We start from the raw sequence: 26,814 nt of genomic DNA, 5'->3' as shown, positions 1-26,814 counted from the left end.
ATCCTGACATTTTGCACATCTTGCACAATCAGAGCTCCAATTCTGTTTAAGGGCCGCCAAGTGAAGATGCTTCCAGGTGAGCTTTTATCCAAAGTAACTTCTACTGCAAGGGTTTAACTAAACACTCTGAATTTCAAATGCTTTACTTGAACTGCCTAAATATTACCTCTCACTTCTATAGAAAAGCAGATACTACATTCACACAGTCACCTTGTTTTGAGCCACTCATCCATTACATTTTGGTGGGATTAAAGTACCACAAAGTTATAAAAAGCTCCTCTTGGATCGGTCCCCGGTGGCCTGAAAACTTCCCACAGAACAGGAGCTCATTCAGGAATCTCTGTGTTTGGGAAGCAGCTTCAGGGGATTCAGATTTTAGATTGTAGAGCTAAAGGGCTAATTAGGCCTCAGTGACCCTCAAACCTAAAACCAACTCCTCTAATCTGGTTACACAACTCCCCGTAAAGATGTAGGATCACCAGCAAACACCCCTGGGAACTGTTTCCCACAAGTTAGCTCATTAGTATATCTATATTAATCTGCTAGCCAAATCACTGCTAAATGATGGATTAAACTAGCTGTAACACTTCAAAACTATTCTAATCTAAATGTACTTGCAGCGGTATTTTACCCAGACTGTATCTATTTGAGAAAATTGCCCATACTTTACTGGAAAAAAAGGGGTGAGAGGTTAATCTTCTGTGAAATGAAATTATGGGAAACTTACTCAAGGCGACTGGATGGATTTTCCTTTATATGGGTCAGACTGTGTCCAACAGATTAACACATTGTGCAAAAGCGACATTTCTTGACTCACAAGTTGCTGCAAAGAATTTTGCTGGCGGCTTGGCAATCGTGGGGAATTCCTCTGGTCTTCAGTTGCATAACTGGGTCATTGAGTTACTCACCAACCCACCCAGGGAAGTCTTTGCAGCTGAGCCGAAGAATTTGAGGGGGATCCATCTGCACCCTGCTGAGGATGGAAATGATCCAAGTTTCTGGTGGAAGGATGAGATATGACAGAATCGTCCTCATGGGTTGATGAGGAGGAGGAGGATAGCAAACATCTGGTGGACATCCTCCAGAGGCTGAAGCATGCACACCAACAAGCACGGTGTTAAGCAAGACAAATAAATGTGGGAGTGGGAGGAGATACGGTGCATGAACTCTAAAGTGTATCGGTCAGATACTCAAATAGTGATGAAGTGTGGAAAGAAATGTATTTTATGAGTTTATAACCTGTACTGATTTTAATTTAAGACAACAAATAGTATCAGACAAGTGATTAATGCACATGAACATGCATAGAAAACATAGAGAGGTCTGTACTGGAGAGAGAGTGTGACTGTGAATTTGCAATGAAGTAGGGTTTTTTCAGTGTTTGGTTCCTACAAACCTAATCGTTATATTAAGGTTAAGAAGAACAAGAAAACATTTTTTATTTGCAGTGCATCTGAGGATGTTGCAGAATCTGAAAATTCAAAGACAGTTTATTTTGTGGTAAATCTTGAGGAAGACCAGATGATATGTCCTAATTGTTTACTTTCTATTGCTAATCCCAGTATTTATAAATCACATGGTGGGCTGCTATTAAAAGCATTGAGAGTGACGGACCCAGCTGTTGTTGCAGTTGTTGCTGAGGAAAGGTTTCCAACACAGTTGTTTCCTCACGTCTCCTCTGCACACTCGTCCTTTACAGATAGTACATTTCTCTCATAGGAGAAATAAATATAGGCCTACCTTTTTAGAGAACATTAAACCATCCGGATCAAGTGTGTGCATACTATGAGGAAACATGTTTAGTAATCACAAACAGTCTACAGAACATACCTGCAACATGTTTACTGACAACATTTTCATGTGTTTTCTTGCTCATACCAAAAAAAGCATAATCCAACCGTTTCCATGGCTAGGTATGGGCACTCCCAGCCCTTGGTTAGTGTTAGGAAAATGTCATGTAACATTGAAAAAGTCAGTGAATTGAGTCACAAGACACAGTTTCTTTTCAATATTCACATACAATCAAAGTTTTTTTGTTTCCTGAACACAACAACAGGCAGCACTTTGCAGGGTGCACCTGTATTTTAGTGATGAGTTTAATGCACAAACTGTCCAGCCTGAAAGGCTTGCACTCTGCACAAAACATAGCGCTTCCAAATGATATTATAGAGCTGAATGCTTCATCAATAAATGAACGAGTAAGTGATGGTCCCCAGGTGTTTGTGACAGATGGTGGAGTCCCATAGTCCCATACCATCATGGCATACCCTGTTGTGTTACAATACCTGGGCTGTGTTTAATATTGTTGTCACAGAACCAGTGTAGTTATAATAAAGAGCTATTGACATGCCCATGCCCTCTCACCCTGACCCAGTGTTTGGCTGCTCTGACGCACGGTGCAAAGGATTATAATCTGCTGGTTTATGTGTAAAAAACCCAAAATAACCAGCTGTCCTGCTATTTGTCGGAATCTGGACCAGTCACAGAGACCCCCCTCCCCCTGCTGCTCTCCGGGTGCCAGCTGCAGGACTGCGGAGCGTTTAGGGGAGTTTTGCTGCAGAAATAGCCTCGATAAAAACGGACTGAATGAATGCATGAGCGTCGTTGCCTCCGAAGCTACGTGCTGCTCCAATGTGAGGGCATCGCAGGCCGGTTGTGTGAGGGTAAGTGTGACAAGTGTGTGCTTCTCATGCGTCGCTGATAGACGGTGTGTGCATACTGCTGACACAGCCTGCCAAAAATACAGAGCCCGAGGGGGGGGAGGAGACAGAGTGTATGGGATGTCAACAAAGAGCACGTTGATATGCTGCTAGGCTAATGCAGATGTTCAGTTTGAGGCGATTGTGTGCAGTTGTTGGAGCTCCAGGTGAAATGGTGACAAGGTCAAATGGTCACCAAGTCGCAGTGCGTTGATTTGGGACGTGACTGGAGCCCCCCATAGCTCCTGGAAGTGTTGGTGTAATGTTAAACCTCCTGTCGTGTTGGGGTCAAATCTGACCGTCAGAGGTGAGAGAAGTACATTCACACAGTACATTTTATTGCTTCAAGGCCTTGTAATTTCATCCACAGTGGGCATTTGAACATATAAAATGCTGGTCACTACTTTTATTTAATTATGAGTGGTTTAGTCAACTTTGTTACCCCTACATGGTGTTTGACCGCCATAGGAAGTGACCCTAGATTATGTTCTTCCATCAGATAGTAGGCTACACACCCACAACCAACCAAATGTTAATATTGGAAAACATTTTCAGTGTCTATTCTTTGTATATGTATTGCAGTCATGTAAACCAGTAGTCTGAGACATTGTTTACAGCTTAAAAGGGTGTTAAATACAATTTGACATGATTCATGTTTTTTGTTTTACTGTAAGAGAAGTTAAAACAGACCAGTCAAATTTGACCGGGAATACCAAAGTAAGGGGAAAGAAACTAACACGACAGGAGGATTAAAAAGTTCAGGTGAGTGACTTGAGTCATTAGTCATGAGGTCTTTTCTTTATCAACATATAACCAATTGTGTTTTTGTTGCTTAAACAAAACCACACTCAGGGCTTTACAGAGTGCTCAGCTCTGTGGACCTGACCTCTTTGCAGGACATGCTTCACAGACCATAGCACTTGCTTCGATATTATATATATAGTGTCTGATTTGAGTCCAAGGGCATTTGCTGATAGCTACATTTGATACGTGATATCAGAGAGTATGCTACTCTATATTAAGACCAGGAATATCTCTCTCTCTCTCTGTTAGCAATCCAGTCTGCATGTTGTTGTAGCTGCAGAGGAAGTTAAAAGCTGACCCCGCTTTGGACTCAAAGTTGTTGAGGGCCAGAGGTTGAGATTGTACACAGTCTGAGTTAAGGCATCACAGCAGGCGAGAGTGTGAGAATATAGATCGTCCTCACACACACAAACTCACACACCTCACAGAGGGGGGGAGCATGAAAGAGATCCAAGAAAAGACCCCATGAGCTAAAACCACTACTGTACCAAGAAAACACTTGGTACAACTGTGTTTCCAGTGCACACACACACATACACACCTTTATATATACAGTCTATGATACACACACACATTTTCCTCAGTGTGCTTGATACAATGTTGGTGAAGTATGTTTGATAACTTTTGAAGGAGCTTTGAAAAGGCTGCTATTCTCACAGTGATAAGCTCAAGATGCTCAGCTAAGAATCAAGCTGCTGGTGTCGCTAGTGCTGAAATACCATAGGAAGATTAATAGGTGACCGTTTTGATTACTGGTTTCTAGAGCCGCAACAATTCAAGATGGGAAGAAAATGCAGTTTTTAGCCTCTCAAATATTGTAATTTCCTGCTTTTCACTGTTTTCAGTCATTTCAAACTAAATATATTTGGGTTTGGGACTGTCAAAACAAGACCTTACGGATGTTTTATTGTTTTCAATTGTAAGTTAAAGTGCCAGCGTGATATATAAAATATATAAATACATTCTCTCTATCTAGAAAACAGATCCATTTGAATGTTTACCTTTTTTTCATACACAAAATAATCCATCAAGTGTGTGGACTCAATACAGAGAAATGGTCAAAGTCAAAGCCGTAGACGCAGAGGCTGATACATCCTCACTTTTAGTCGCCAAAATGGTTCTACATTTCCTGTAATGAACAAACAAACGGCATCTTTTTATCAGGCCGTTCCCGCCTCTGAATCCAAATTTCCAAACCTCTTTTTTTTGTTAAGGCTTTCTGTTTTAAATCTGAAGTTTACAAGCCCATACCCTTTCACCCTGATGACGCACTGACACACTTCTCAGCCATGACGGAGCTCAAACATTATTCTGAGAAATAAAAAGGATAGAACTTGAAATGTATCCCATAACTGAGGTCACAGACTAGACAGGACACCATGTTTCCTAATGAAGTGCCTTGGAGCAGAACATTGAACGCCTCCACCTCAACCACAATATGCTGATCCTTTTTACAGCTCTCTCAATCACCTGATGTCACACCAAACCCTCGGTCTCAAGACAACGAATGAACTAAAATGACCATGATGAGAAGCTCCTATGAAAAGCAGGCAGGGGTACCAACACATAACTATGTAGAGTGTTATAATGCAATCTAGTGCAACCATGTGACCAGGATTGGATAATGAAAAGCGTCATTGTGTTTAAAACCAGACGCCCTGTGATATACAACGTCATGAATACTGATGAATCTGGGGGATTTATTTAGGGGAACAGCAAGAGCGGGAAAGTAGACAACTGCAGACTGTTGAATTGTTATTCGATTAATTGCTCAGTCTATAAAATGTCAAAATAAATAAGACTGATTTAAATGTTTCTTAGAGCTCAAGAGGACATTTTTTAATAGCTTCTTTTCACCAAAACAAATACATATTCAATTATGAATGATATACATGAGCAAGGAGTGGAGAGAAACTCCTAACATTTGAAAGGCTGAAACCAGAAAATATTTGGATTTATTTTTGGCAGGATATAATGGAGATTGCCTTATTACTCTTCTGTGTGTGTGTGTGTGCGTTAGTGCGTGGGTGTGTGTGGTGTGTGTGTGCTCTCCTGATGTTCAGTTGGCAGTGTCACGTTCTCTCACATGATGCAGGGGAGGGAGGCATGGAAGTTTACGTTAAAAGAGCTCCTAAAAGAGATAAGGAATCTAAATATCCCTCAGATAAAATACTTTGAACACAATTATTCTGGACCGTTCTGCTACGGGTCAGTTCAGTTTAAAGACATTGGAATGTGGCTTCATTAAGTTTCCATAAGTAAATAAGCTTAGGTTTGTTTTTACATCTTGCACAAAATATATTACACACACACACACACACACACACACACACACACACACACACACACACACACAGAGACAAACAAACCCACGGTGGAGGCAGATTGAGGTCAGTTTGGCTTTCAGCAACATTTTTACATAGTCATTTTTTTCCATCACATGTAAAGTTAAGGCAGCTCATGTCAAAATAAAATAATTTGGGAAAGTCGTAAAGATTGGAAAAAATCGTAGAAAGCCTTTCTTCATCAGAGGACTCGATTATATAACCTCCCCATGTTGGCTCAGGGAAACTCCTGGGATCAATGTGAAACACATGTTAGCCATTTAAAACGTACAAATAACATTGGAACATCATAATTTCTGCCTGTGGCTTCATGTTTGTTGCTGTTTGCGTCTACTAAGTTAACCACCTACACACAATAAAGCAAAGAAACACAAAAATGAAATACAGTATCCATGAAAGCAAACAAGTGTTCTGCCAATCCATGGTCCCCCTAAATATGTTCAGATAATAATAGGGAGGCCTCTTCATTCTGTCTGCATGTGTTTTGCAGGAGGTATACTGTATGTTAGCTTCAGTGTGAATATTATGAGATTCAATTGAACATGAAGACATTTGCCATGGATTTCCAGATGTTTTTTAATCTGTGATTGATACTGACGGTGCTTGATACGCAGCAACACTTCTCTCAAATAGAGGAAAGGATGAGAAAATAATTCCAATATTAACAAAGCATTTTTCTATAATATCTGTGCGTGGAATGTGGTATTGTTAAGTTTAGGGAAAGGTCACGGTAACAGTTGTTAAATGCCTGTAACACTACATGCCCATGAAGACCACCCTCAGCTCACAACATAAAGGTCACACTATTTCCTGCACTCAGCATTTGCTTTGGACGTAAATCAGGAAAGTTATTCCCAGTGCTGGAGCCGTGGCAACCTCTTTTTTTTTTTACTCCTCAAAAGTCAAAGCTAATATAAGCTACGCCTTGTTCCTATTTCTTGGTTGTGATATTTGTCATTGTGGTGCCAAAGTTTAGAGCTTGTCGTGTTTGATGACATCTGTGTTGTGAGGATGTTGCTAAACGTGTAGCTTAACTCGTCTGGGATATGGTCTGTGATTTGTGCATAGGATCATTTCAAGATCAGCGTGAGGATTGAAGATATTGTAATGTTATGACCAAAATAGCACTCCGTTGGCGGAGGATTGTGTTGGCAAGCTCATGATTGATGAGGTTGACATTGGTGTTGATTTTCAAAAAGCAAAACCATGGTGTTGAGGATTTTTGATGGAGATGTTACTGGGAGATATATACTGTGTGATAAGGAGTCAAGACAACACAGAGAGTTCATTAAAACATTTACAAAGAAGCACTTTGCAATAGGGCTGTGCGATTATGGCAAAAATCATAATCACGATTATTTTGGTCAATAATTAATATCACGATTATTAAAAACGATTATCCATTTACTTTGAAAATATCCATATATTGAAAAAAAAATTTGAACAGTATGTTTTTAACAGTTGATTACCCTGAACTTTAAGTATAATTCAACTGAAAAACCAATAAAAAAAATTAAAAATTAAATTTTTTTTTTTTTTTTTTAATAAAAATAATAATCGTTTTATTTCGATTACATTGTTTTCGTAATCGTTGCAAGCCAAAATCGTAATCGAGATTAAAATACGATTAATTGCACAGCCCTACTTTGCAATAATCAATGAAATGAAGCGGATGGAAAAACAAACAGTGCCATGACTGGTTGAGCTACTTTTATATTCAGGAGAGGAAATTACCTTAAGTCTTAGTCTAAGACTACATTTGAGTACAATTATGAAGGAACAGCAAACGCACACAGTTACACCCTCTTTCTGAGGTCTGTGTTTTTGTCAATTTAGATGGCATTACTCACTTGGCTTGTCTGCTTTTTGTAGACGACCACAACTTTAGTTTAGTCATGGTGGTTGTTAGAAGTCAGGGCGGGCTTTACTCTCTGCTATGTTTAATGCATTTGTGGTTAGTCTTTTCAGATATTTAGACATTTCTTCAACCGGATGACATGTTAATATTGTAAATGTGTATATATATAGTAGATTAAATGATCAATGGAGTTCACATACGACATTTGGTAGCTATTATTAACTGTTTAAATCAGGGGTGTCAAACTCAATTTCATCTCGGGCCACATCAGCATTATGGTTGCACTCAAAGGGCCGGTTGTGACTTCAAGACTATATAAAAATACATATATAAATATTGAATATATATAAAATAATGTATTATATTACATGATTGCCTTTGCATTGGATTATTATCTGATAGGGTAATAACATCATAATTAACTACGACTGAAAGAAGAAGTCTAGGGCGAATAATTGCAAGTCTCTTCAGTGAGAATATCACAATATGATTTTAAAAGAAAAGACACATTCTGGAAAAACAAAAAAAAATAAGTGACATTTTGAAAAGAAAGTAATTTTGGAGAAAAAGGATAATTCTAAGAAAAAAGTCAAATTCTGAGAAAAAGTCAAATTTGAGATGCATTGTGGGACATGTAGTTTATGGGCAATGTGCTTCTGTAAAGTAGCATGTAACCTTATAATAAACATATTATATTCTTTGCAAGGTCTTGTGGGGCCACATAAAATGAAGTCGCGGGCCGGATTTGGCTCCCGGGCCTTGAGTTTGACACCCCTGGTTTAAATCATACAGTACTTAAGTATACTTTCTGAGTGTCAGACTAAAGGCCCTGACACACCAAGCAGTCACCAGAGAACTCGCCGACGCCGACTGTTGCGTCGCCGTGTTCTCCTGCGTCTTGGCCATGTGTCGCACTGGAACACACCGCAAAGACTTCAGCCGAGCACGTACGAACTGCGCATGCGTGAGTGGCAATAACTCTCCTTACCAGCAGGCGGCGGTAGTGTGTATTCGTCACTCAAAAGAGGCAACAACCGGAAGACAGAGAAGAAGAACAGACTGCGTGATCTAAACAAACAACAAATAGCGTGTGCGTTCCATTTTCACTCTCGTCGATCGAAAACATGTTTCGTGCGGTACTGGAGCTATCAGCCATTGGAGTGTTGCTTGTGGAAGACATTCTCAAGCAACCGTTTTGCTTCTCATGCGCTGATTCGCTAGCTGAACAGCCAATCAGAGTGATTTCTTTGTCCGACTGCCTGTGGCCGACGCACGGCCGATTCAACATGTTGAATCGGCCGTGCGTCGGCCATGACAGGCCAAATAAGGCGTGTCACGGCCGACGGTGCGGGACACACCAAATTGAGTTTGGGCGACAGGGCACGCTTCGTCGTCCGACTAACGAAAACGGCCGATTTCGGCCTGGTGTGTCAGGGCCTTAATACAAATGGGAAAAAATCTCTTAAGGCTCTCAATTATAAAGAGCATTTTATGTAACCTTAATGACGTACAAAACAAACAAATGTATTTCCTACTTAAAATAAGTGTTTTAAAATTGTTTTTCCGTTTCATGTTCAGCTTGCTGCTTTATTTTTTCTCTTACCCCTGCTGCTACCTTTTACTGCATATTGCACTGATATGTGTACATATCTCAATATATATGCAGTCTGTATGTACCACATCACTCCCTTATGTGTGAAGTGTGTCTTAGTGCTGGCTGGTTGATCATTGTTACACATATTTGCCCCACAGTGGCAATCATGTTTAACATTTCAACTTTAAAGTGTTACTTTAATCTGAATGTATGACCTTACTCAAAGACGTGTCACGTAAACAAAACATAAATACATTAAGTGACATCCTGCTGCCTGCAGTATTGTTAGGCTAGTCTGCTATTCTGTTTATTGTTATCTGGAAATACCAACCACTGCAAACGGAGGTTTCACCTTTCATTGTGTTGTGTAATGAAGGTGCAGAGTGAGGACATGCTAAAAACAGAGCTGTGAAAACAATAACACTGTGATTTGTCATTTCACTTTAAATCAACTCTTTATGTATAAGAAGGCAAACATATTTTATAGTAAAGTGTATATTAAAGGTAGGGTAGGTAAGTTTGAGAAACCGGCTCGAGATACACTTTTTGTTATATTCCATGGAATGCTCTTAACATCCCGATAGCAATGAATATCTTAAGTGCTTTGACAAAAAATCCATAAAAAAATGTCATCTGTGGAAGCCGTAGTACTGTAAAAAAGCACGACCAATCATTTTAGCCGGCCCGGCTAAAATAACTGGATGGCCTACCTGCCTGTCAGCCTTCCATCTGTGCACAAACTTATCTCGTGCCCTCATTGGTCATGTGCGCGTTCGTGTGTGTTGGAGGAGGGGCTCTATAAGGAAGTGGCAGATTTTCTCCGGTTGTGTATTTTCAAATTCTAGCGATCTCGAGCCGGTTTCTCAAACTTACCTACCCTACCTTTAAGTATTTATTTGATGCTTAATATGAATATTTTTTACATTTTGGAAAAACAGATTACTAAATAAACAAATCTAAAGTCAAAATAAAACATAAAATAAAATATATCCCTACATAATATGCAACATGCTCTTATTTACACACACTCAATAGCGTGTATGTGAGTGTTGTATAAAAGGTCTGTATTCATATTCTCCCCTCATACTTTATTACTTAGTTCTCGTTAGCGCTGAATACATTTGCTCATTAAAATGTAATATTTAGTCATCCATTAATATTAATGGTAATATGATAATGGGACGGACTACTCTCTCACACTAGACATGTGAAATTGAACCTGTTCCCTGAATGATATTGAGGCAAGTGACACATTTCACACGCAGTTGTTGGGACACGCATATGGCAGATGCATCTCACTTAATCATATATGTGTCAGACTACTATGCACTCTGCATGCAACTGAGGGCTCTTGTGACAGTTATTGAAATTACTTCATCTTAGAAACAAGGGGCTTCAAACTCAGAATATTGTAAAATAAGTGCACTTAAATAATAAATGTGTTCTTTTTATTCACAGCTGTTTTCCACCAGGTGTTTTCCTTTATGTTGGCTGATAAGACCTCTTTCAGGACTGTGAAAAGTGTAATCACACATTGAGTGATGGCACTTCCCTCAGTCTTCTTTTACTGTACTTGCACCTGTCAAACGACAGTTTTTCATGTCACCAACTGCTGTCAAAAATCCCTATATTATGTTTCTAAAGCTTAAAGTTACTTCACAGCAGCTGCCTCATTTATTTTTGCCAACGAGATGTATTTTCTGTTTCCTCTATTTCACTTGTGCTCACTTCATTGAAAAGTAATCCAGCAGAAACAGGATTTCTAGGAACAGTCTCCCCCTTCCTCTTGAAAATTCACAGAAAGCAAGCAATGGAGAAGTCTGTATAAATATCCTGAAGTCATTGGTTAATCATCAAAACCACCTTCCAGGAATTGTAATAATTATCATCAAACTCCTTCATTTTTGCACGAGTTCTCTTTAACAATGTTACCTTGGGTATGATCTAATGGTTTCCGCAGATGGCCTCCAGGGTCCAGAGAGTCAAGCAAACAAGAGGTGTGGTTTGGAAATAATCAAGGTTTAATTAGCCGGTGTCAGTAAGACTGGGAAATTCAGACATACTGTCTCACGCAACAATAGAGAGAGAACAATTGAGTAATGAATTTCAATTGGGCAAGCAGGATGTTTAATGGACGACACCTAACCAGACAATAGAACATATGTCAATGGCAACACTCCAAAATCTTAAAAAAATAAGACCTTGCCCTCAGTTACCCATGTTTAATTACTTTCCATATCAGGACAGGCCAACAGGATGGCTGACAGCTTCTGATAAGATGAAGGGATGGGTCAGGATGAGGACTTTTAAAGATGATCTTTGAAAAAGAGAGAAATCACTGCAGAGGAGAGGAGATCTATAGACGTCCGACTGCAAAACTCAGCCTACTGTACAGAGGATTATTTAAACAGCTGAGTCGGTCGGAAGGGAATTCTCATTTCCTGAATTGATGTAACAGACGTATGTACGTGGGGAACATAATGTACATGCATACAAAAGAAAACAAATACATCTGATTGCATGTGCGTACACACAACTGTAGCTGTATTGTAATTCATAAATGTAGTGTGCGCTAATGCAAAGGAATGAAAGGACATAAATCCCCTGAACAACAATGTAAGTACAGATTGTACCATAATAAACAACAGCGTCGTCTTTGTGCTATGTTATGCTATTTTATGTTTATCCACTTAAACTAAATTAAGTTAAGGATCTGCCAGGACAAAAGAAGTGTACATAAAAGGGTTTAAAAAAGGCTTCAGTAAATGTTATATGAAGAATACAAACTTAAAAAAGGAGAAATAAGTCTGTGCAATTATATGGTACAGTATTGGTATTGGGTTGCATCACACAGTTCCATAATGATCTTGCAAGATTTTTGCAAAACAATTTTGAGTCACACATGTTTTTTTTGCCCTTAGATTTATCCGCAACTTCACTTAAAACTTCATTGTAATTGATGCCTTTTTTTGTTACAATTCATTGCACACAACAGTGGAAAGGGTTTTAAGGGTGACAAGATTAAATTGTAGACTAAGTAAGTGAAAAGTGTGCATCTGCTTTTCTTAAGTTAGTTAGCTCAGCAATGTGCAACAAGGGCTTAGTACTGCTTTATATTTGAACTTTAAGTGTACTCTAAAAACGTTATCACATTTTTAAATGAAGATTTTTTCAGTTTGAATGACTTTTCATTCACCATTTAAGTGAGTAACAAATGCCTTCACCGATCCATCTTTAAATTGAAGATGTATTCATTTCACATGCAAAGCTTGCCGTTCAGCCCTATTACAGTCGTGCGCCTCAGTGTAAGCCGATGATGCCGACCCTCCTCCAGATCAGGGTTGGGTACAGACCTACTTCCTACTTTGGTAACCTTGCATCTCTGTTGCGTGTCAGACCTAAACGGTGGTGTTCTTGTCTATAATTGGGAGTGACAGCAGTTGGGTGTGGTGGTTCAAGGTTAAACTCAGCATAAGGACTTGTGATTTAATAATACGTTTTAAAAAGATCAGGCCATGGTTTAAAACTTGTTGGGACTGACCTCTCAGAGGGATAGATTGGATGTTTAATTAGGGTAAAATAACAGTTTTTGAGCATAAATGGATAAAATGGCTTCACTTTCTTGTTGTAAATGGCAGTCTAACAGAAAGGTAAAGCAGGGGAAATATTCTAAATATATTAAACAATTAAACTGATATTGTTTTTTGTAAGTTGGCCTTTCTTTTTATGTCTAAAATAAGATATGCTGTTGCCCCTGTCCACAGCAGTACATTGCCTTGCTTTACTACTCCAGTCTGTTTCCTCCAAACTATGGGAAAGCCATACTGTAGGTAATAGAGTGCCACAGTGACGCGTCCTAAAACCCGGAAGTAAACTCCTTCCGGTTCCTTCGTCAAAAACCAATGCAATTTCTCCATAGGATTTTGGAAAATAGCTCGAAATAAGGTCTGTGGTTGACACACATTTAAGAGACGGATCACGTTTTGTTCAGCCGGATAATATCCACATGTCTACCCTACTTTTATAATTTTCGAATCATAAATCTAGTCGCCAGAAGCAAAATGCTAGCGTTATGCTATAAACGAACTACAGCAATGTCGCTGCTTCAACGTCACGCCAACTTAAGATCCATATTCAAAACTACAGATTCTAAATTGTACAAGTTGAAGCGTTTGTTTGAACAGTTTGCAGGAGGCAGGTACTTGCTTTCAAGCAGAACAGGGCAAACAAACTTAGCGGGAGTGTTTTACATGTTCGGTGTAATGACGTAAAATGGCCTGGACAACTTCTGTAGTCCTATTCAGCCACATGTTAACAACCATCGTTTTTCAGACACGTAAACTCTTCAGAAATCACCAGTGGGGTCACTGCTGATGTATTTAATGTCGTAGAACAAAACGTGATCTGTCTCTTCAATTTGTGTCAAACACAGACCTTATTTCGAGCTATTTTCCAAAATCCTATGGAGAAATTGCATTGCTTTTTGTCGAAGGAACCGTACGTGGTAAAAATGCTAACTTACTTCCGGGTTTTAGGACGCGTCACTGCGGTTCTCTATACTAACTATTAGCAAAGTACCTCAAACAACCCCACTACAGAATTTCAAACTACCCCTTTAATATCTGCTGGAAAACATCCTCACGATTGGGTGTGGACTGAAGATAAGACATACTCACATATCAACCCCTTAAGACTGCAGTGGTTTTCTGCCAATGTGGGAACGTGTGGGTTTAACCTTCAACACAAACTTTCTCAAGGGAGCCGGATTCAACCCCGTTCATCAGGACAACACTGTTACCAAACATGTCAAATTCAAGCAAAAAACAAACAAGAATGTGGAACTGAGAGGAATGCACGCTCACACAATCCTCCTCCTCATAAAACCGAAACTGAACTTTGTATAATTGCTAGATTTTATGAGCTTTCACTGGAAGAAGATTTGGCACTCACTGTTGGCCAAAATAATTGATGTGAACCGGCATCAAGGCCTTCTTTAGTTTCTCTCATTTACATCAAATGAATTATGACACTTTGTCCTTACTAAAATGAATAACGGGGTTATTGATAAATGGGGAATCACAAGGGATGTAATTGAGCATTATAAACCAACGTAAGATCCTACATAAATAAAGGGATGCATCTTAAAACGCAGGAGCCGTAAACATTTTAGCTTCAATTTATAAGGCTTCATATTTGAGATAAGATTGCGCATGAAATATAAGCATTTTTCAACATTTGGCATAAAGGAGGTTTGTAAGTGATGAAGGGTGTAATGTTTGTAATGTAGGGGAGATGGTTGCAATCCACCACAGAGCATTTGTGGACACATTTTGAGTTGCTGGATTTAAGGAGTGAATCCTATAATGAAGTGTTTCAAATGTACCACTTGTCCCTAAATGCACCACTGGATCAAGAGGAATTCATTGTCTGTGCAGTAGCAGATTTGTGGGTCATCCATCGTGACGAGGATTTCAAATTGGAGCCTGACCCTCGCACTCTGTTGGGAACTTGTGGTCAGAGATGAGGAGGGATTTCTCTCCCAGACCGCCCTCAGGAGTTATTTCTTTGTTTGCCTGTCTTCGTCACTTCAGCCCGAAACTTTAATCCTTCTTCATGGAGCCAAGCCTTGAAATTCTTAATCCCAAACGGGATTTACTTGACTCTCTGTGTGTCTCCTGAGTCATTTAGGGGTTGAAGAGGCCATCCATTGGAATTCCCTTTTTACCGCTGTCCTCTTAAATCTCAGTATGTGGCCAGAAAGCCACTTCCAGTCCATTCATGTCATGCCCTCCTCCTCGCCGCGAGTTTGTCTCTTTTGCCACGAACTTCACAGGATGTCCTCGAATTAGACATGTATGATGTTTATTTGCTCATAAAGCTGTGTTCTATAAATGGCATACAGTAAGAGGGAACTTTCTCGGGTCAGCAGGAAGTGAAGGAGTTCAATTACAGAAGATTTTCTGGACGACAATAGAAATGCATACAACTGTACAACATAAAGGAGGCCATTGAACTTTCCTAGTCCACATACCTTGTGATTTAAGCTACTGTGAAGGAATGGGGTAAATATCAGGTCAGGCTAAACTCATTCACTGTTTGTACTTATACCTAGAAAAGAAATCCACAATAATGTGCATGTAACCAAAGGTATTGTGAACTGGGATGTGCAGCTGAAGTAGTACATTACATTACATTTTATTTAGCGGGTGCTTTTATCCATAGCGACTTACAATAAGTGCAATCATCCATGAGGATACTAAATCAGAACAGCAGGAATCCTGCAAGTACATTAACTTCAAACTGGTCAAACCATTTAAGGTGATGGTGCATTAGCGTCAAAAGAGTAAAAGAGGGACAAAGCCAGCAGAGGTCAGGGTGGATAGATGGGTGAAACAAACAAAGGAGACCGCTGTTTGTGTCCCATGTGTCAGGGTTGAGCGAAGCAGGCAGGACCCAAATGCAGATTTCACAGAAAAACACCTTTATTAAAAGGCTACAAGAAAAATACAAAGCTCTTCCCAGTGAACACAGTCAACGACAAACAAGGAACTAACAAAGACAGACAGAAAAACCAGAACTTAAATACACACAGGACTAATCAAAGAAACAAGAGACAGGTGAGGAGGGAGGAGAAAACACAGGGGCACCAGGTGAACACAATCAGGAAAACAGGTAGGAGGGAACAGGTAGGAGTGAACACAACAGACAGGAAACCAAAGACAGATCTAGACAAGACAAAACACAATGCAGACATGAAACCAAAGACAGATCTAGACAAGACAAAACACAACACAGACAGATCGTGACACCATGTGAACCAACAATCAATGTTGACTTTTTTAACATACTTTTGTTTTGAGGTTTGTTTGTTACATAACTTATGTATGTAACCGATGCCGCATACGTATGTTCAGTGGCGGCCGGTGGTCTTTTTTTTTGGTGGGGCTCTTGACGTACCGTAAGTGACCTACTCGGGGGGTCCGGGGGGTTTCCCCCCCGAAATTTTTTTTCGAGAAATGACCCCTTAAATGATGACTTCTGGTGATGTTAGAGGGGGGGGGGAAAGGAGAAATCGAGGCTTAAAAATATGAGAAGACTGATCAATACCTCCATAATCTTCAGTGTGGAAAATATTATTTATCAACCTGAACATCTACTACTTTACCAGGAATTTGTGTTCTCAGAACTGGTCTGTTTTTTTCTTTCTTAAAACTGTTCATGTTTTATGAACCAACACCTTCACCAAGTAGCTTTACAGTGAACTGCATGTGAGATATAAAATTAATAGCATCTTTTCAGTAGCATTAATTATAAATATTTAAGTGGTTCAATACAAGTCACTACAGCATTTCAAACTGAACTGTGAATAAATGCAATTTAAAAAAATAACCACAGCACAAAATGTCATAAATTGTGTTTTTTCTTTGTTTCTCTGAGGATTATTTACAAACAGGCTTATTTACATATAGCAATAACTCAGAAATGAAAAAGCTACATCGTCTAACACGAACAACCAGTTAGCATAATGATAATATATGTGTTATGTACAATGTAACTGGCAAGGCTAGAGCAAGAAAGAACATAAAGTTTGCAAAAGGTTTAAATAACTTCAAGTATCTGTCTTCAGATTACGTGGAGGTTTTAGTCCGATGGGAAGCAGATTTTAAGCGACACCGAAGATAAACCAAAAATGTGGTGGAGCTGCAAACCGTGTAGTGTTGCTGGGACAGAACAGGAGCTATAACCGTTGGAAAATACATCACAGACAATGCAACAAACGTGGAGACAGAACAATCACTTCTGTGATAAATGCCCACTTATTAATAAACTTCTAACAACCATGGGAAACCTCCTCTCTACATATAAAGTGATATCCAAGCATGGGAAACAAAAGACAGCATTTACCTGTTTGCATCCAGCTAGCCAAGCCTTTCTTGTGTACCAGCTACTTGTGAAGCCTCGTGTATACATTTTGTCTTTTTCACGAGATTGCTGCGATATATTCAAATCGGGTTGGTCCGGTGCAAGGTCTTTAAGCAACAATTTATCTGCCAAACTTCTCCTTTCGAAAGGATTGGAGATTAGCTCTTGAACAGAATTAGGCGGGGACCGAGGTCCGGAGACTCCACCTGCACACGAAGCCATCCTCATCAACTACTGCGTCAACCGGATACGAGTCACTGTCCAAACTACTCACAGACTGCACTGGGCGCTGACATTGGCGCCCGGTGACCGTCATCTTTGACGACGCTGATTGGCTGAAATTATATTTTCGCGGCATAGTTTACACGTTACAGATAGCAACAGTCAGCTGCTGGTGGCTGCTGCTGCACTGGTTGAAGGCTCCTCTCTTAGCGCCCAGACGAGAGAAGGTGCATGGGCAAGGCCAGGCAGGAAACATGTGACTTATCAGTAACTTTAGACATCGTAACACAATTTTAAACGAGATTTTATTGTAGATTATACATTTACTGATACCAATTATATAATATTACCTTGTTCATTAAAAATAAAAATAAAAACATATATATTTTTTTAAACATATATATTTTTTTTAATTTTAATTTTAATTATTATTATTATTTTTTTTTTTCAATATGGGAAGAGGTGGGGCGGCGCCCCTAGCGCCCCTATGGACCGGCCGCCACTGCGTATGTTACATGGCAAAACAAAAAAACGTCAATGTTTTTCCTATACCTGTCCTAACCAATGCTGTCTAAGGAAATATTTTGAATGAAAAGGGCTTTGCAGTTGCACTGATCGTTTGAGTTGAAGTATATGTATAGGAAAACAAACGTAAATCGTTATATAAAGTGTTACTGGTAGATAAATATATTGTTCAACAGTTGCCTCATAGAAATCAGTTTGTGGCAAAGCCCTCTACCACACATGCACCTGTTGACACGGTTTTCACTATTTTCAGTTCACTCCTCATTAGGGTTGCAAAATTCTGGGAATTTTCAAAGATGGAAACTTTCCATGGGAATTAATGGGAATTTATGGGAATAAACTGGGAATTTTCAAAATGTAAGGTTGGCTCTTCCAAAATTCCCAACTTAACTTCCCATGGAAACTTTCCAGAAATTTACCGGAAACTTTCCGCCCCTTTGCAACCCTACTCCTCATCATCTTCATTACACTTCCATTAAATGTCTCAATTGTTCAGTGTTTGTTGTTGTCTAATGACGTACGTGTCTCGTAGATAACTTTAACTTGTCTCCATCTTTAACTGTCTCTCTGTTTTTCTCTGTTTTACATTGTGTCTTACTCATCTCCATGGAAAAACCTAGTCAAGGCTGCACTAAAAAGCTGCTGACACATTTTAGCTACACACGCCAGAAAAAAAGTTAGAGAAATAGAGATAGAATAGAGAGAGAGGGAGAAGTTTTAAGGCATATTCAGCTGCAGGAATATAAAGATATCCGTTTGATTCAGTGATGGAAATGAGATATACTTTAGTGTCTTCACACCAGCAGAGAGAGACAGTGGTTCCTCAGTCCTGCTGTCAGGTTTGAGTTGGAGAGGACGGAGCCAAACTAGCACACATGGTTTCTGTCTTGAACCACAGCCGGCTTTTTTTAGCCTTTGGGGAGACAGGGTGTGGATGACTGTGTACCTACCACGACTATATGAGCAAACAGCAGGGACCAAAGCTTAATGTGTCCAGACTCACAAAAAAAGACCGTAAACAACGCCTCCGCACGGCGGTTCAGACGAGCCAAAGTGTTGTTATGGAATTATACATTAGTGTCATGTCTCTCAGACTCTTAGAAAAACAAGCTGTGCTCCTAAAGCAGTGGAGAGAATTGTAACGTGTTTACTTTGTCCTTTCCAGACAGCTTCAGGGCATTGTGTTGCTTATTAGCATCAATTGAATGCACATTTTTCCCGGAGTAAGTCATGCCTCATCTTGTATAAAGGAAAAACATTCACTCTTTATTTTTGTAAGTGGGATGTCTTAAAGTTTAAAGTGAGGTGTCACACATGTCGCACAGCTCTCTCGTGCACACTCTGACTTTCTTATCCTTGGCTTGTGTTGTTTGTCCTTGAATAAATACCTCAGGCTGTTAAGCACTGTCAGCATTGACCTTCAGCCTGGAAACAAATGCTGTCTTGCATTGTTTTAAGTGTTTAAGGGTGAATAATGCTAGATAAATGACATGATTCAGGTCACAGCTTCAATTCAGCTCCCTCATGCCTTTACACACAAGCGAGAGAGTATAACTCTGTGAATATCAGAAAATCAATAATCTTTTCATCAGATATTGAATCATGCAACTTTGGAACTTATTTCCCTTTGTGCTTTTTTGGAAATATACAAAAAGCAGGCAATTATTTTCAAATTATTGAGGACATTTTGTTTTTTAGCTGTTACACTAAAAGTGTGTTTGTAGTTATGGTCTTATATAAGCTTTATCTTGGTCCAAAAATATGGCCTGCTGAGTCAGGAAGAGACTTCTCAAAAATGCAATCCAACTCAGAACAGCAAATTACTTCCAGCAGTTTTCTTTTCTGTTTTTCTCAAATCTCTTCTGATATCAAGATTTAAGTTGTGTCCTATTAAAAGTATTTATACATATTTTGTTCATGTCTGGTCGTATCTGAATATTGTGAGTAATGTTGCAACTCAATGAGCAAGAAAGATTTTCCACGAAAATACTATATATCATGATAAAAAAGTACATACACAATGTGATATTTCATCAGCTCAGATGTGAAATGTGTTTAACAATAACTCATAATAACTGACTGAGAGACATAGTTTGCAGCATTTGATGCACCTTTCCCCATCGTCAATGTTGATGGGTTTATAAAAACAGTATTCATTTCCATACACGTTTTCAGAATTGGGCAAATAGAAGGAAGACTAGCAAACATAATAGCCTATGACATTTGAGTTTCTCCCCACATCAAATAGGCTTACTATAAATTCCCTCCGCCTCTTCTGATGAAGATTCTGTATGGAGCTAATTTCCTGCCATAACTCCACAAACAAACTAAACAGGTTTTACAAGTGCCTCATGATTCACTAACAAACACAATGTGGTTTGCAAATACAAAACACCATCTACAAACTAATGCATTTAGATTTGTAAAGAAAAAACGTATCTATCAAACAAACACATAACATTTTTCTAATAAATCATGTTTCAGAGACAAATTCAGCATAGGTTTTAGCACAAGTACACAACTTTTTTTTACAAGTACACAACTTTTTTTTACAATATTACTGCCAAAAGTCACATGACACGTGACTTGGCAGTAATATTTCGCCGTGAGAAGAAAAAGTGTTGTACTTGTAAAAAAAAGTTTGTACTTGTAGTTTTGTTTGTGGAGTTATGGCAGGAAATTAGCTCCATAATTCTGCTTCAGGGACACTCGGGATTTCATATGTGCGAGTTCAGGACAGTTGATTCAGGACAATTGAAGTTACCGCATATGTATGTATCTATTATGAGTTACTAGCTCTAAGCATAGACTGCATGGATAAGATAATTGTATTTTCTAAAAATGTAATTGATGGTTCAGTACAGGATTTGTAATCGACTTAATTTTGTTAAACGATTCATATTTAATTTAATTGTCGAAATAAAACTGTTGGGTGTTCGCTTACCTCCTACCGCAAGTAGGAGTCTAGTTTTTCCGAACAGTCCCTGAAGGTAACACAATACTCCAGTAGAGCCCCCTGATCATCAGAGGACAGAGACTCGATCTGACACAACACGCCTGCACACACTGTAATGATAAGGTAGGACATCTCACTATGACAATTTAACACAGTGTTAACTAACTAAACCTAACTGTCCGTAATTTATAACCTGTATCCGTGAAGAATGGTGGCATTCAAAATACTCGATTTTGCTGTTAAAACAACGTTAACGTGACTCGTTTCGGGTTGAATTCAGCCTTTTTCCGTGTTTCTTTTGTTCAATAATACGATTCCGTGTAACGTTTTTATGTGTTTTACTTTCCTGGACGCTTAAATGAAGACACATGTGCCTTGTGTTTTGGTGCTGGGAGCATGCCTCCTTTGTTGACTGACGCAAGGAATGACATTAAGCGCCAACTTCAAGCATGGTGCGTCCATGGACTGTATAAACAACCGGGCAGTTTAGTGAAATAATATTTACTAGTTTAACTACACTTATGGAGATTTACTTATTAATTGGTGACAATGTTGTTGGCTAGATAGCGGCTTAACGTGAAACAACGTGACCAAATATACTGTTCATTAGCTGTATTTTAAATAGCAAACAGGAGCTAAAATGACATAAATTATATTCCTTTGATTTTGTTTTATTTTCTACCCCCAGCAAACGAGATCATTTCCTCGAATTGTCACCCTGAGCCATTGCTCTTAGTGGATACAGTTCAAACTGTTATGGTATTTTGAATCTTTGAAATAAAGGAGTAAAGACCTGCATTTGAAGTGTCCATTCACCGCGATATTAAATTACGTGCCACATGTCATGCTGCGTAGGGAAGCACGTGCGCTGTGTGACATTTAATGAAATCTGGTTGTAAGTTCCCACGTGGGATGATACAGTATCACAGGACCAGACAGTAGAACAAGTAACGAATGGATTTCATTGTAAGCTTTATAATCATGACTGTTTTTTATTGATTTACTCATTTACATTCCTGCTGTAGTCGAAGGAAAAAAACAAGATCAAATATTTGTGTATGGTCCCTAAAGTCACTGTAATATTCAGTGGTGAATGAAGTATTCAGATACTAAACTTGAGTAAGTACCAATATAAAATATATCCGATATTTGTTTTTAAGCGACCCAACGGAAGTTTATTGTAAAATGCGGCCATATCTCCGGCTAGGAAGGTCGTATCAACGTGCTCCCTTCTCTAGCACCCCCGCAGCCCGAGCTACGAGTGAAAGAACTAAACTTACATGAAACTTCCGTTGGGTTGCTTTAAAGTCAAGCTTCAGTTTAAGATTCACCCTGTAATAGATGTAATAGATGTAAAACATGTGATGGAGCATTACTAACCTGACTCAGATGGTTTGTTTCACCAAACCATCTAGGAAAGCTCCATTGGAAGCCATTTGGAAAAGTATTTCAAAAATACTTGACAGGTGATTGGATTAATCTGTCTATCACCTACTATCATGGGCCACTTCTGATTGGTTAACAATGACTGGTACATATGGAGCACAGCACTTCTGATTGGTGTGGATGACTGACACACAAGAAGAACAAAAAAAAAATCGCAGGCTTTGCAATTTAATAATTGCATCATTTAAAATCGCGATTTCGATTTAAAATCGATTAATCGTTCAGCCCTAAAATGCATTACACAATTATTATTATCCTTTTAATGACGAGGCATCTGTCTGACTGTGTTTCCTTGCTGTCCTGAATGTCACACATGTCTGTGCTATTTGTGAATCCATGACCCTGAGGCCAGAAGAAGAGTGCACCAGAATGGAGGCTTTGTTTTCTATTGAACAGCTGATGGGACAGCAGTATCGACCACCTCTGGTTGAGCATATGTGTTTTATAGGAGTGGGAGTGAAGTTATCCCATCTGTTTCCTGGAGTTGAATGGCAAAGCAAGAACCAAATGTCGTCAATCATTGTCCATGCTGGCAGAATAAAGCACGTAGCACTTCGTTTGTATAGTGGCTGGCAACACTTCATGTGAAGATAAGATTAAGAAGAACTGACTCATCAAAAGAAACTGTTTCCCCTCTTACTCATTTCACCCATTCATGCTAACTGTAGAGTAGTCATGATGAGGAGTGGATTCACTATTGCCACTTCATCATAAAGCCACTTATCCAAACCACTTGAACTAACCAAAGAGACAGGCAGCTGCAGAGAGGCTTTGTTCCTGCTCTCTTTCTCGCTGAGTGGCGGGAAATCATTTCAGGCGTAAAGGGGCGGGTCTGTAAGAAGACAATGAGTTTGGAGACCTATTATTCTTCCTCTCTCTTTTGGCTTGGATGAGACTTCCCCCCCAGGGTTTACCTTTATGTCGCTACAATTAGTGTTTCATGAATGTCTCTTTTCCTGTCTCTGTGCCATTGCATCCTGCTTTTATTTGTATCATCCTAATCACAACCCAGTTAAACAAAGCATGACGATCCCTGGGGTTCACTCCCCTGCATTGAGAAACAAACAGAGAACAAACTGTACTTATGTATTTCATTACATATGAGTGGATACAGTTTAAATTGAATAGGAATACAAGGACTGGAAAATAGTATTGTTTGGTGTAAAGCTGTACTCTGTTTTCCTTGACTGCGTCGATCGGTTCAAAGTGGACGCTTTTCATTCTTTTATTAAATGTAATTGTTAAAACTACTCCAGCTGGACATTCGTATGTACATAACTGTTTCACTTCCACAAGGTTTTCCACAAAGAAAAAGTAACTGTCTCAATTATTTGAAGTGAGAACTGAGAACATGTAGAGGTTTTAATACGGTTAAAATATCAATATTGTGGTGTTTCTTGGGGATGAACCATCTTGCAGAGACCTGATTGAAAACAGCAACCTGTGCAAAGATAAATATTGTGAGTTGATTACCACCTGTGGTCCCATTGCTAAATAGTTGGATTTCTGACCCCCTATAGTCCCTGAAGTTTGTTCAAGTTAATTTAATTGTTATCTAGGCTTCAGTGTCAATCATTAGGCTCCCTGCAGTGTTACCTGCTGTTTCTGCTTGGTGTGACTTAGGCTGCAGCCACACGAGGACGGAAACTAACCAAAATCGTTATCAAAAAAGTCTTCCGTCCACACGCAATAGGCACCAGAAACGTGTCCGTCCACACGAGACAGCTCGAACCGCTGGAGACGCTGTAGTACATATGCCGGGCCTGTAAGTGGCGCTGTACTTCCGCCACAAAATACACCAAAAGCAGCGAAGAAGACTTCTCGCGCATGCATGGTTGCCATGGTTGCCCTTCTGTTTATTCTCTGCGCTGGATTTAGCAGCAGAGGTGGGGTTTTGCCGGTCAACATGTCCGTTAAAGTTGAAATCTTCCGGACAAAATTAGAAAAGTGCCGGTCAAAGGTCTTCTTTGTTATTTATTGAGCTTTAAAACAAATGAATAACGACTCTATATAATAATATAAGAATAATACATGGAGGACGGAGCCTCTCTTTTCCTCCCCCTCTCCTGACAGCCCGTCAGTATGGTCTCATGCAGCTGGCTGATCCAGTAATGAGTGACCCGACAGTACAAAATAAACCGGACCGTCTAGCGAACTGTAGCGTATACGACCGTTATCGTCCTCGTGTGGCTGCAGCTTAAATACCCAAAAGCTTCTCTGTCTGCATGGAGAGGATGTGGTGTGGTATGTGGGCACCATTCTTTGCACAGCCTATGTAGGCAAGGCAAGGCAAGGCAAGTTTATTTATATATATAGCACCTTTCAGCACACAGCAATTCAAAGTGCTTTACAAAAAATAAAATAAAAGACATTTAAGAAGACATACAGCAGAAACACATTATGAAATGGCATTTAAATACAGGCATTAAAAAGCAAAGTAAATGTAAGCCATTGTTCAGTTGTTTAATCTGTTGAGTTGTACTTATTTATTTCTATTACATTTCTAGTATCATTTTTGTCAATAGGATTTACTTTGAAAACTGGTGTAAAGCCAAGAAAGACCTGGGTGGACACGCTGTGTGAAGGGACGAGTACTGACTGTGAGACCTTTTGGTTTCCAAGTGAACCAAAGTGTGGGCTTGTGATAGGAAGTTGTTAAATGTTTAGGCAGCATTGCATTTGCTGCCTGGATGACTCTCTGCAAATGCCCTACTTACATTTGAAAAGAGGACCTGAGTCAATGTGATTAGTGTAGATGAGTGATTGTGAACTCGTGCCTGCAGGTGTAGATGCAGGATTGCTGCTTTGACTTGAACATACACATTGAATTTAAATGCAGAGTAGACTAGATTATGGAGTTTTTTACCAGCTTATTTGAAAAATGTGAAAGTACTAAAATAGTGAAAATGTGAACTATAAATCAATGAATACACCAAATGTTTATACAGCAGGAACAAATCCACTGATAAACACAAATAAAGCTGGATATTTTTACTCATTATTCCATTTTAAATATTCGAAAACAGACCTCTTCAAACTTGGTTTCTCACGCTTTTCTAAAAGATGTAACATTTGAAAGAAGCTTACATCTCTTTAGGATTAGGAAACAGAGCAGTCTGTCTGTTGATGGAGTTTTTTCTGGAATAATTAATCTATTCTCTTCAGACAGTCTAAAGACGAAATCAGTAAATCTGTCCTTGAAAGAAGAGCAGGAGGAAACGTGGTGTGAAATTGGAAATAAAGGCTGTAAAAGTCAATGTACTGTGTCGTAACTAATGTATTCTGGGATGTCCTCGAGCTGTTGAGCATGCTCCGGTTTATATGCGTGTGTGTCCGTGTGTGTTGGTCATTCGAGGAGCGGTGTGAAATTGGAAACTTGGCTGTCGGGTACAGATGTGAACAGCATATCAATCACCAGTCAACAGTTTCACTAGCCGTGCAAATGTATTTATTCTGATCCATGTCCTTAAACCCGTGTTGCCACGAAAGCCCACTATCCAGAGGCTGATGTATTGCTTCCCATGCAAGGGAATAATCATTATCCTTATTTGTTATTGTTGTTTGCACTGCATCCTGCCTCTGTTAATTTAAGGAAGTCCGATTTTGAGAAACAAAGCCTGAGTGGAATGTAAACGCTGAAGTAGAAACAATGCACAATTTGTGATGAGTGCAAAGTACTGAGATTCTTCATTATCCAATTTGTCCTGTTTCCACATGCTGAAGGAACGGTCAAGAAAGTTCGAACACCAATGCCTTGCAGCTGATGTGAGAAATGACATTAAGTGTACCTTCTCTTAATTGGATTCAGGTTGTATCCCATTTGGGCACTAATTAGTTTAACCAGGGGAGCTCATGTGATTTAGGAAAAAACCCCACATGTCAATGTTTCACGGGATAAGCAGAATTTTACTTGAATGTATTCGCATTATCCCATGGTTTCATTTCATGGCTCTGTGTAACATCTGCTTGCATTTTGTTATGTAATACTTATGTTTTATATTATATAATACTTCCAATAAACATTAATCCTGGGGGTAGTGTTGGTCTAATGGATAGTGAGGTGGGCTGATGATCGGAAGGTCGTGAGTTCAAATCCCGCCTGGAACACCACCACTAGTGTCCCCTTGAGTAAGGCACTTAGCCCTTAGTTACTCCAGGGAGAATGTCCCTGTAATTGGTCATTGGATAAAAGCGTCAGCTAAATGAAATGAAATGTAATGTAATTCCTGTGTGAAACGGGTATTAGATTGTTATAATGTATGTTTAGGATTGACTGACACAAAACATAACAACTCTTAGCATTAGCTAGTCATGCCTGTTGCTAATTTTCAGCACCTTCTGCATTTACCAGTTAATTCATATTTAATCACTGAGAAACAGCCTGGAGGTTGTTCTTCCTTTGCCTCATCATATGACCAGCATCAAACTGTTGTGTGTCAGCC

At 39.3% G+C, this 26,814-nt stretch overlaps 1 protein-coding gene across 2 annotated transcripts in view; it reads left to right on the top strand.

Annotated features, from left to right (window-relative positions):
* The first annotated feature begins 2,577 nt into the window (after positions 1-2,577).
* The window catches only part of LOC117499772 (equilibrative nucleoside transporter 1-like), a 49,861-nt gene continuing 25,624 nt past the window's right edge, over positions 2,578-26,814 (top strand). Inside the window, exon 1 of one of the 2 annotated variants that reach the window (XM_034152391.1) lies at positions 2,578-2,663. The gene's annotated coding sequence lies outside the window, so the exon portion shown is untranslated. Of the gene's footprint in view, positions 2,664-20,971; positions 21,050-26,814 lie in introns of those variants that run through there. The other variant, XM_034152390.1, reaches the window with a different exon arrangement.

Source organism: Trematomus bernacchii, unplaced genomic scaffold (genome assembly GCF_902827165.1).
Source record: "Trematomus bernacchii unplaced genomic scaffold, fTreBer1.1, whole genome shotgun sequence".
NCBI lineage: Eukaryota > Metazoa > Chordata > Actinopteri > Perciformes > Nototheniidae > Trematomus > Trematomus bernacchii.
Note: the sequence above shows the minus strand (reverse complement) of the source record. Positions and strands in the feature narration are given on the sequence as shown.